Consider the following 13,644-nt stretch of genomic DNA (forward strand, 5'->3'; position numbering starts at 1 on the left):
CTATACAATATTCGTGTCATCATCATCATCATTGTTTCAAGTTGTATTAATCCACTGCTAAATATAGGCCTTCCCCAGTGCCTTCCAACATGTGTAATCCACCGCTTTACGCACTGAGTGCCACATATTATTGGTCCTTTTCATTGATGAGTTTTTACTTATAAATCACCACGCTGTGCGTGATGAATTATGAGCAAAATTATAATGTGTAAATTATAATAACTGATAAATGTGTTGACTCTACCGCTTCTTCTTCTTCAAGAAGCTTGTTCATTTACTTTTATGATAAAAAATATAAACATTTTCTCAAAGTTCTCAACTTTGGTCTTTTCTTTGAAATTTATAATATGAGTAGATTTTTGCTGTTTATCTGTGTAATTTCTTACCAGTTGTAATCATAAATTATTCTATTCCCAATAATTGGATCCATTTTTCCGTGGATGTCGTAAGAGGCAACTAAGGGAGGGCAAGGGGTGGGCAGCAGTGTCCCTCTTAAAACATCGCCAAAGACTAACTGCGGTTGCCAATCCGCCTGCCAAGCGTGGTAAATGTTCAGCAATAGACAGTTAAAAACTGATATGATGATAAATAATTGGATCCCAAACATTTTATATAACCATAGTAATTAAAAATTAATTAACTAATCAAACGATCTTTCTACTATGGAGTAAAATCGAAAACATTGCCATTATTAGCACTAATCTTTGACTATCAAATTAATATGCGTAGCTCTTTTTTATTATTTTTTCAGTAGGAAAGTATTTTGTTAAATGGATATCAATAAGTTTGATTTCAATATACTCATAAATTGCTCAAAGTTCGACGGACATGGATTAACTTTTCGAACAAATCATTTCACAAATGCTATTTTTTTCGTCCTGCTACTAGTAATAGTAAATAATTTAAGGACAAAAAAAACTAGAAGTAAATAGAAGCTCATAATAAAAATATAAAAAAGATCTATTTATTTACAAATTTACTTATAGGAGTCATGAATTATGCCTAGTAAATTTACTACTCCTGAAACTGAGTTACATTTTCATAAACAGTAAAATCTGACGCCCACACTGGCGGTCGGCTTCGCGGCTTGTATGAATACGCCTACACGAATCAAATGCCGGCTCACCTACCCAACAGAGTTATCAATCAGACGACCAGAATGCAAATTTTAATTGTAGCCGAGCCGGAGCACTGTCGCACGATATTATGATCGCAATTTATTTGCAGGACTGCGCCAAGCGAGCAAGGAGGGTGGGGGGCGGAGCACGACTCGCACGCACTGTCCTAGGGTGGGAGACCGCCAATTATGAATAAACTAGCTCAACTACTATGTTAATAAGAAATGAGATTTTTCCTCAGCGATTTCACCGAGCGAGTACACGCTCATTAATGGTTTTGTGGCTCAGTTATCAGTTGTTGTAGAAAGCCTATCAACAGGTTCACTTAAATCAGTCCGAGTTTACGCAAGTGTCAGTAGTTGTGACATTGTAATGGCAATGTGACGGCACAATGATAAACACACCGACGGACAGACGAGACGCCTCGAATTTATATACGCTCACACAGAAACTGTTAATCTGTAAACGTTTTGTTGACGTATAATGAGGTAATTCCGACGAAAACAAAACTTGTTTGACCATTTTAATTTTGACGTAACATTGTATTTATTATTTTATTTCGTAACAAACTACGCAAATGTAACTCATCGTTCCAATATAAACACATCACTAAATAACATAATTATAAAACTAACACGATTAAAATAGAATACAAATCAGGCGCTAATTATTACTAAAGATAACTATTATTCGTGTACGGTGCCGACAGAAGTAGATGCCGAATTGATTATGAAAACGATAAAAATAGTGAACCGACGAAAAACAGAAACACTAAAGAAATTCCCAGACAGATTCGTTGCACATTTTATAGTAGTTAAAATAATGTGGTAGGTATATTGAACAATTTCAGACATAAACACTACATCAACGCCGTCTCGAGGAAACGTTTAGAGCTCGAACTGTTGACGGTAGTCTGTGGGGCATCAATGTGGTCCGGGGGCGAGACGGTGGCACCGCGCGGAGCGTGTCCGAGCACGGCCCCATTTCCTGGGCTAAATATAATTTCACTTGATCATTTAATTATATGGAGATTAATGGGCAGGCGGAGATGCCAACATTTACGTTAATAAACTGTACAATATAGCATGAATCGTTTACTATGGAGCGAGAGGCGCGGCTGCGGCGGTGAGTCGTAACGGCGCGACCACGCCGCGCGACTATCGGCAACCGCTATTGTTTATGTTGACAGTTCTTGTCTGTATCTACGAGCAGCTCTGTTGACGAGCTCTATAGCTTTACTAACTTTTTCTGGTAGTATACTTAACAACAAGTTTCTCTTCATTTAAATAAAATTCAAAAGTACCTAAAACGTTGAAACTTAAAAAATTTACGTTACTTTAGCATTGTGATTTTTATTGTTTTGATTTGAAGATAAAAATCATCAGTACAATATCTAAAACTATTTATGAAGCTTATGGCGAGGATTACCATCAAATAAGTCATCAATTTATTTATTTTTCTATAAAAATAACATAAAAGTAATCTGAAACTCATGCTTCCTTCTGAGGCTAGTCATAAAACATTGTACCATTGATAAAAATACATGGATACATAAATATCCATATTTTTAATTTGCTATAGATAAATAAACCTATCAATTAGCAATTTGTAGAAAGAGAAAGAGAGAAACCTCATAATTAATTAATAATAATCATTATAATTGATTTAGAATTGAAAAAGACATCGTATAGGATATGTCTAGAATAATAAAGCGAATTAAAAACCTCCACTTTTTTTTTCAATAAATAGTGAATGTAAAATAGTAAATTGTAACATATTATGTTACTATGTTTCTGGTAAACAAATTATTATTCTTATAAAAGGCAACTATTTAGCAAAATTCATAAGACTACCAACAGAAAAAAACATTATATCATAACTTACGAATTTAACAAAATATTTGATCACAAGAAAGTATCAATTGACTACGACGCCTTATATCTCATTCATTAGTTCTTTGCCAAATGCCAAAATGTCAACTATTACATACACCATGCTACAATGTACAAAATATGTACATAATTTTTTATATTTATTGTTTTAAATTCTGAAACAATGGATGGCAATTACATTGACATTTAGAATTAACTTTGCTCTTATTTGTTCTTATGGGCATTTTTTATCCTTCATCAATTGAGCAGAATCAAAACACTATAAATTAATATTAATTAAATGAGATACTATCCACTGAACCACGTCATGGATTAATTAATATATGACATCTTCGTTCAATGGGCATATCTTCGTATCAGTTATTATCGGAATGGACGAACAAATGTTCTGTTGCTATTTTCTAGAAAACTTGTTTTCATTTAATGTTAAACTTAAAGCGTGGATCAGGGATGGTCATTACGAACTACTGATTGACCACAAAGTAAACATAGGTAATCCAGAGTAGATAATTAAAGAAAAGCGAAAAATAAACAAATATTTAAATTGTCGTGTACATAATAAATAACCATTTTTCATGCTTTTGTAACATATTAAACTGATCTATGCATATTAAGTTATATTTATAAATTAAATATTAATATAGTATAAACTGGGAGAAAGGATCCTAAATGTGTTGCAGAGAATTAGTAAATGTAGATATATCAGAGCCATTCCTTATGACAGAGGAGCTCAGGTTTAATAATAAATTATTAACAATTAAATGATGATTATTATAATAAAACTGCTATATTTTACTATCATTCCCCTCTTTTAAAACCCCTACGACGCAGTGAATCGCATGAAATTGTCAAATTTGGCCAGCCCTAACGTAGATATTAGCATTATCGAAATAACCGTTGGTAGTGTACAAAGTAGTGAATCTCGTCTGCATAAGTAAACACTATAAAATATAAGTACTAACTATAATAATATACATATATAAAGCACATTTAGTAAAGACCAGTCAAACGAGCCGTAGGCGACGCATATAGGATAGGAATAGAAATTATATTAAAACTCGATAATAAGATGACCACACTTTCTCTGAGGTTAACGTTACGTCTTCTATAAGTACACTTTATCACCGCTAAATATATTGCACAATACCTAAAACAGCCTTTAAAATTGGCGATTACCAATTAATGTAATCAATCAGATTAGATAGTATATCTATTACTACAGAATTTTCGCAAAATGTCTAAGTACGATTAACTTTTATCTGTTTGTTCTTATTAAATAGCAAGATAAACATTATTATGTAATATAATAAATCCTAGTCCAATAATAATTATGTTTTAATAATATACTGCTGATAATAACTGATTAAACGCAAAATAAAACTTGTGGAATTATTATTAATATGAAATACAATTACATACATACGAAGCAACTTTATTTATTTATATACACATTATCTTTCACCGGCGAGTTCGCAACAAATTTGTACATAGTAATTATTTGATATCGTATAGTTTATAGCTGATATAAACTTGTCCACTTAATTAATGTTTGATTATGGGCATTCGTGGCTTAATGGCTTGGTAAATGAAACTGAAAATTACTGAATTCACCTTCTAATTTATTTCTTGTAAACACACTGACAAGTATTCTAAATAAACAATATGAAATGAATATATTTTTATAATTTATTAAATAACTGAAATAAAATTGCAGAGACACTCTTGCTTGTCCAAGCGACGATCGAAAGAGAGCGAGAATCAATGACAATTTATACTTTATTGTACACAAAAATTACATTGTTATAATTTATATAAAATAAAGCTATCTACTAACAGGCAAGCTTAACTCTGTACAAGTTCTTTTCCAGTAAACCTCGTGTAGTACTAGTACTTACTATTTAACCTATCAATCGGGAGGAAAGGGATTGTTAGTAATGGAGACTGAGAATCCCATTGCTAACAATATGCCCAACCAGGTCGACCTCCTCGCGGTTCTCCCTGGAAACTATCATGGTTAATTCCTGATGAATTCATCATGATGGGCTAACTGCCCTGTTTTCATTCTTATCTATCACCCTTCACTGGTGCTCCGCCAGCGTATCCCGTTAGCGCAGTTACCATACCATTTTCACCCATCAAAAAAAACCTATCAATCAAACAATCCCAGCTATATTTTACTACATCATAGACTATAAGAAACTGAGACCCTGCCCATCAGGAATAAGTTATGTTAGTTACTAAACTGAATATAAAAATAAGATTTAAACATGTTGAAGCATATTATATTGCGTAAACAAGACTACTATACTTAATATCATCAAAATTGAATATTTAATTAATTGTAAAAAACTAATTAGAGTTACTTTCATAATTACAACAGTATTTATAATGTTGTCATATTTAAAATATCGTATGATATAATAGATACCTCAACGACATATCTTTCAAATATATCTACTAAATTACATATAAATAGATATTATCTTATTACAAATTTTCCAATTGTTGCTTATCTGTAGCTTACCTCATTAGTACATTTGTGCTAAATAACAGCAAACACATCGGTCGAAGCAATAACCAACTTTGTAAACGTATTGCATAATCATGTGAATCCTTACGAATACAAAATTATCACGAGTATGTAGTTCAGGAACAATATTCATACATCTATTGTATATATTATCTACAGCAGAGATTACTTTACGCAATTACCAAAAAGGATATAATGTTTTTGGGTACGACTTTTTTGTAATGTCCTAAAAATCTAAGCAGTTCCTAAGGACTTCTTTCCTAAATTCCTTTGAGTTTTAAACTGTGTTTGGTCTGTGTTTCATATAATGTTGTTACTTTTTAAGTCCATTTTTTGTGAAACAAAATCTTATCATCATAAATGACAGTCATTAGTGACTTTTGTGCGAATATTACCCGCAGCCACAAACCCAGTACAAATCACCTTTATTTAACAGTGACGTTAAGTATATACGTCATGTCAAACGTCAAGCCATATTTATACAAAGTTTACACTAATTTAAATTTAAATAAATATTTATACGTATTCTACTATATTTAATATTCTACCTATATAAATACATAGAATACACGTGTAATGTCGTTGATATTTAATAATATTAATTAATATTAGTAGAAAGTTTTTTTATTTTCATAAATAGGGTGAACATTAATTCATATTTTAAATGTCAAAGATACACCATCTAATAAATTCAATACAGTGAATTAACACATGTAAGTACAAACAAGATAATTTATTTTTGTATACATTAAGCTATTGATATCAATTAGCGATAGTTATCAGTTTCCTTGAGGTGAGCCATCAGCTCGTTTGCCATTTCAAATTATGTAAAAAAAAAGTAATTTATTTTACTACACTTCAAAGTCACTTGTTTTAAATACACTTTATTTACTTAATAGGAATGTAGTAGTAACATTTGAAAATAAATAATGTTGTCCTCTATTCTTGTCTTTAAACAAGACTACTACAGACAAAGTATATTCCTCGACATGTTAATTTGACCACAAAATAGAATACACACTCGTAAAATGATGACCAAAAATGCACAGATTGGTAACGGTGATCGTACTAACAAATTGCATTAAAAGTTTGTAAATAAATCTATATCTTTCAAAATTACATTGCCTTACGCACAGGAAATTGACTTCTTGACAATTTCCTAAATGATGTAATGGGGAATCTGCTACTCCGTAGCCAAAAGTTAGTTGGCTACGCAAGCCTTAAAGAATATTTATTCTTATAATTATACTATATAACTAGAGATAATCGCAATAGGATTTTTTCAGTGCTATTGTAAAGGGCATGAGTACTGGAAATTATATTAACGAAACAATATCTTATTATATTAGATATATTTTTATCAATGAACGTACTGCGACTTACTACGACATAATCTACTAATATCAATAGTGTTGTATAATACCTAGAAAATAATAATCTTTGTGAAAACTTAACTCTACTCCTTCCTACATAATTATATGTTAAATAGATACATTACATAATACATAATAAGTAAAATAATATGGAATAGAAATTAATGACGCTACAATTTTTCCTTAGACATAAATCTTTTCAGGTTCATCGATTCATTAAAAAAGTCGACCGATAGACTTAACAATCAAGTCGTATTTCTTTTTTTTTAATTTCTAATACTATTTTAATTAAATAAAGAATTATGATTATTTGCTCTTTTCGACTTTTTTATTATCTGTAGGCATTCTAATTACGAAAACGAAAGTCTGCATACAAGTTATATACTCTTCAATATTATTGTACAGTTCAATTGAAGCGAATTATCAGAACGTGTATGGGATCATTAGTAGGTACTATATGGGCAATCAATCTACGGTGTTCGACTGTCCCGGCGTTTTTCAAGAGATAAATATAACACAGGATGTCCTAGCTTAAGAACCACGTGTATAAAATAAAGCATTTCTTAAAAAATAAAATAACCATAGTTAGGTACGCACATACATGAGTTACATACTACAAGTATCTATAGGTAAGAATTTGAAAAAAGTATATATATTTAATTCAGCTATGTCATAAATAATGTACGTTACGCCATATCTTCACCAATTCTATACTGATTTTGACGATTCATTGCAATAAATACTAATTACTCTCGTGTTGGTCCATACTAATTTGTCCACTTCCTCGTTTTGTGTGTACGAAAATCTTAAATTATTATTTTGCATAACAATATGGATGGAAATAATATTACTTTAGAGATGTGGCGAAAGAGCCCATGTGACGCTCGACTAAAAGCGTTATTTATACGTGTTTGGTGACAGACCGCCTCCCTTCGCCTCAGAACGTCCTAATTAAAATTTAAATTTGGAACCCGACTTTATTATTAATTTAAAATCCTACTTTTCGGACACAGCTGGCGAGGAATATCTGTATTAACATAATAATACAAAAATATCGCATATGCATCTTAGTATAGCGTTATTTATTGTTTTAACATAGTATATTCCAATGACCAAGCAAATTACAAACAAATAAAATAATCAGTACCTAAATAGACGATTGACAGATCACCAAACTAAAATATTTATTACTGCCTAAAGTAAACTAAAATAATGGATATTGATATATGGTTCTACGAGTATAAGGTAACGTGATTCGGAACAAATTAATGCATTTACTGTAAAAGTGTCGTAATTTTAATATTATACTTATTAGTACAATATATAGTAATAATTTGACGAGATATACTTCCCTCGTGTCCACTCTATCTCAAATAATAGTGTGCACTTTCCTTTGCGCAAAGCAAAGACAGAACAGAATTTCTAAAGAGGAAGTTCTTTTTTTGTTAGTATACTCATAATTATAAATTTGAAATAAATAAATTATTCCAAATAATTCAATTAATAAGTAATTCATAGTTACTTCTCATTTTTATAATTACGTTTCTAATTATTTCTGTTAACCTAATATTTTGTTTTAAGAACTAATAAAATGTCACTCAATTTATTTGGAAATATTTGTGAAAATGACAAATAACCTTTAGCCATAGCCTGAAAGTATAATAATAGTAAATATGACACTAAATCTATGACTTAGAGTTTTTATTCTTTTATTAAGTACATTATATTGATATATGTTTAAATATAACTGTTATTAACCTAATAAAATCACTCAACATTGGTGATTCATCATTTTAATATAAATGGAATAAATTAGTACTATTGTAGTACTAATTTATTCTTCAAATGAAGGCTAACGGGCGTGCCTTACAAGTTTGAGTAATGGTTCCTGGCGCATGCGCAGACGCAGGGCGCGCGACGTCGTGCGTCGGCGCAAGGCAGGCGCGCACCGTCCTCGCCCCGTGCTGACGCTCTGGGATTTGAATACAATGCCCCGATAGCTCAGGGCCGCCCGCGTGCATGCATGCATAATTCCCTGTCGTTTATTTAAAATCTGCCACATTCTCCCGTATGACTGATGGGCATCTCTTCGATTCTGTTAACGACGCGCCGACATATTAAACGAGCTCTTTTCATACCAATTGGCCTTCAATTGCAATTAATAATCTGTCGGCTGTCGAGCCGGGAGTTACTGTGCTCGTGCGTATTCCTTTCATTAAGGCTCAACGATCAATCTTCAAGGCTACATTCCCGCCGCGACCTGGCACGTCGGCTGCTAGTTGCGGCAGGCCGCATATCACAATAAAGTGTAACTGTAGTGACTGCTTAACAGAAACGTCAGCATAAACATGTCCGGAATGAAGATAAACTCGTTGTTGAATAGTTTGAAATATTATCACGCCTGGAGTGGTGACGGTGGGTGTCACCGTCCAGACTGCGCCCACTCCCAGTCACGCGTACTATTTACCATCTCTCCGTTTAGACGAGCGCAAACGTGTCTCCTTTCTGTCCAATGTGTAAGTTTGTTTGTAGAACTGGCTTAGGCATTAGCGATAAGTTTACACTTAGCTTTTAGTTGTCGCCTTACGTATTTGACGGTTCACGAATGTAAATATTTAAGGAAGCAGATCCATCAAGTCGCTGCATTCAAACATAATGTCATCTTAGCCCGGTCTTGACGTGTGTCATAAATTACACGTGGAAACGTTTAGTTTAATCAATATAATTTATGTTACAACACATTGGTACGAGTATAATGAAAATATATTTTACACTACAATACGGGTGAAATTCATGAAAGTGAATTAAAAGATTAGTTTACACGAGTTGTTTAGACGTTATAAATATACTTTTTTGCTGCAGTAATTGGCAACTATTAGCCAATAAAAAAAATATAAAAAAAATAATTGCAAAACGGCTTCGAACCAATTTTAATTGTCATTAGCCTGTTTAGTATAGCTAAGAATAAACAACATATGTATATACAAAAATCTAATAATAACAATAAAACTCTAATAAAATATAATATATAATAAATCTAATAAAACAATAAAATGCCAATAAAACTTAATATTTAATAATTTATTGAGATGTTTGTAATTTTCATACAAATATTGTGTTTTAGTTTAAAGGATAAAATTTAACATATAGAGTAGATACATTGGCAAGCAAACCCGTATTTATTCTATATAATCCGTAATCCTGTTCTTGTTTATAAGGTATGGTACCCATTTCCCATCAGCTAGGCTACCGACTTATTTTCCATTCCAAGTTGCATAAAAAAACTACATTTTTTTTAATTAAACCTTGGAATATGTCGTGTAATCGGTAACATCCTAGATTCCCATACGGTTATAGAACCAAAAGGTAGTATTAAAAAACTCGTAGACAATGGAAGGAGGCGAGCAAGCCATTGCGTCCTCGATAACAACTGGCAGCTGGTCCGATGCCTATTTGGGGATAAGAAAGGCCCTATTTGGAAGGCTGCATTTCGAGTCATGATATGTATCGACTACGATGAGACGCCGCCATCGACGGCCGTCACTCCCCGACCTTATTTATAAGTGTTTTATAGTTCAACATTACAAAAAGATTATCGACCTATTATATTAAAAACAAGTACTGGAAATACTACTAATAGCTACTAGTAATGTACCTAATGTAAATTCCCCACAAATTTTCTTAGCATTCATCTACGAACTACAAAAAAAGAAATTAAGCAAACAACGCCAACTATCGATAAATGATATATTTCATACATAAAATAGCTTTCTCATGAAATATAAGTATCTTTTTTTTTAAATAGAAACAAAACCAATGCGGGCGAATCCACAAGAATTTTATAATAGTATTAATAAAATAATTCACTTATTGTTATAAAATACAATAACAACTTTTCGATATGTATACAATATTTTAATAGCTAAACTATTACACTTGTTTGAAATGAAATACGATGAAGATAACTCCACCTTATTTCACTCATAGGACAGAGGTTATGGTAGTGACGTCATCAAAATTACATGCAAATGAAGTCGCAGATACTTGAAGATTCTAATAAAAGTATTTATGACCTTTGTTTATTACTGTTAATGCAAACACATAAATGGATAATTTTAAAATACCTTGACTCGCTATTATAAGCATATATCTACATAACCATGTATGAAATTACTGTAAAGAAACCAATAATTATTACTATAACTTTAATGTAGTTTCTATTAGACTAGGATTACATTTTCTATATAAATAGTATAGCTATATACATATGCAGATGCCAGTAGTACCTCTGCCTCATCTATTTCTTAGACTACGTATTTGGATTGTACGCTGTGTTACTATGTTCCAGAATAGTATTTGTGGATCTTGAACAAAGTATTAGATATGCGTGATTACTAGGTACTGTGTCTTTTCTTGGAGATCAATAAAATAAATAAATAAATATAAATATAAAAGCTTTGCCTTTAAATACCAATTATTTTTATATTATTTTGTATAATCTAACCTTATCGATATGTTTTCCCAAGTGTATTTCAAATAAGATTTAAGTAGATTTAAAAAAAAAATATTTTCACTATATTTCTGCATATCGTATCAATATATATTATAAGAACTATAACGAGGTCAGACGAGAAGAAATGTTAGGACACTTAATACGACACGACGAACTTCTGAGCATTATAATAGAAGAAGATTCTTACTTATAGAAGGAAGTCAAGGGTGAGGCCAAGATATAGTTACATCAGGCAAATCAAGGAAAAAGTTGGTATTTTGTCGTATCAAGAAGTGAAGAGGCTCGCTGAAACTCGTAGTGAGTGGCAAGAGCTCCACCGACAAGAGCGCAGCTCTTAAAAGGGGTAGATATATCACATCAATAACATTTACGTATATTTCCGTGACCCAAATAAAAAAAGACAAACTAAATTATACATGCAACATTAAATAATTAAAACTCAATTATAAATTGAGTACATGGTTTGACGTAATAAATATCACAATAGTATTTTAATGGATTTACATTGTATGTTATTGTCATCCAACTTCAAAATAAAGGACGTTTTCAATTCGATTGTAGATATGACTTGTTTTGTGGTGCACAACATTTTTACAAATTATATACTAATTTTTATAATTCAAATTTTAAATAAAAATTAAGGGATTAGTTGTCTTATACAAATTTTGACAAGATTGAAGTTTCTCGAAAGAAACTTAAATTATTCGTAGAACAAATCTTAAGTCATTTGGTGTTGTTAATACAATACACTGAATTAAACCCAAACCACCATTCAATATCTCTCTACATCCTAATTTTTTTTTTATTAATATTTTTTTTATTATTATTAATTTAATTATTAATTTTGTTTATTTGGTAGACGTTATCTATGTAATTAAATCTTCTTTCCACCACCACATTTTATTAGTCAACAAATTTTAAATAAATGAATTATAATAACAAAAACCGGCAAATTTGATTAAAAAAAAAATATTTTGCAACATAGACACATATCCTTTAAATCGTAAATTACAACTATACCACAGAAATATTTTAAAATTGATACTTTAAGTATGTACTTTATGTCACTATATTTAATATTTGCGTCAGTGCAATAAATGTTAACCCGTGATGATCTCAAGAGGCTATAAATGTACAATCACGAATATTAAATTATTGTTGCCGCTATGCAGCACGGCTTAGCACTTTAGTGTCATGCGTAAATAGGCATCTAAAATGTAATTACAATATAAAATCGTAATAAGGAATTTAATATTATGCTCTCCAAAAAAAAAAACACCTCCTTCAATCCTATCCTATTAATATATTGTCTATAGTTGATACTACTTATTGAATTTTTGTTGTATTTTGTTAAGCTATACACATTGCACTGGAACACTCACATATATATATATATATATATATATATATATATATATATCATATGATTTATATATATATATATATATATATATATATATATATATATATATACAGCTCAGCTATTATTACCTCTGGTATTTGTAACCGCTTACCATCAGGTGGGCCGTATGCTTATTTGCCACCTCAGTGGTATAAAAAAGAAAAAGAAATCGACTGTAGTTTTGATTATTTAAATAAAAAATCTAATAAAATGTTATGTCAACATGAGTATATATACTATTAGAACTTCGATTATTCGATTGAATAAATTATTTCAATTAATCTAAAATTATTAATTCTAAAAATATTTTATAATCTGACAGATAACTTATTCTTTATCTGAGCATCAACGATTCTACGGACTTATTCTTTACGGCCCTAATTACCGGGTAATTATAGAAATGGTATTATGCATTAATTGGATAAATAGTTATTATATTATCCATTATCTTTATACCTCGTAATTTTTTTATATCCTATTGTCTAAATGACGTATGTAAACCCCTTTACATAATAAAAATTATTAAAATTTAATTATTGTTTAATTTGTCTTTGAAATCGATTAACCAGATTTTTTATTACACGGAATACCCCTGATTTATTTTGATTCGAATAATCGTGATTCTACTGTATTAACAACGATTACTTATTAGCTACTCAAACAACTCTTACAGACTCTACCTATTCTTGTAACTACTATCAATGAACAAAAATATACTATGACTTAATAAAAAGTATATTTTTGTTCATTCAATACTACATATACTGAAATATGTTTTATTAATCCCTATAAAAATATTTTTTATTTAACAATTAA

At 30.8% G+C, this 13,644-nt stretch overlaps 1 protein-coding gene across 1 annotated transcript in view; it reads right to left on the reverse strand.

The window, feature by feature from the left end:
- Positions 1-13,644, reverse strand: part of LOC113520503 (dorsal-ventral patterning protein Sog) — a 104,598-nt gene that overhangs the window by 62,284 nt on the left and 28,670 nt on the right. The window lies entirely within an intron of this gene.

This window comes from Galleria mellonella, unplaced genomic scaffold (assembly GCF_026898425.1).
Source record: "Galleria mellonella isolate WM207_F2 unplaced genomic scaffold, CSIRO_AGI_GalMel_v1 utg36, whole genome shotgun sequence".
Classification (NCBI taxonomy): domain Eukaryota; kingdom Metazoa; phylum Arthropoda; class Insecta; order Lepidoptera; family Pyralidae; genus Galleria; species Galleria mellonella.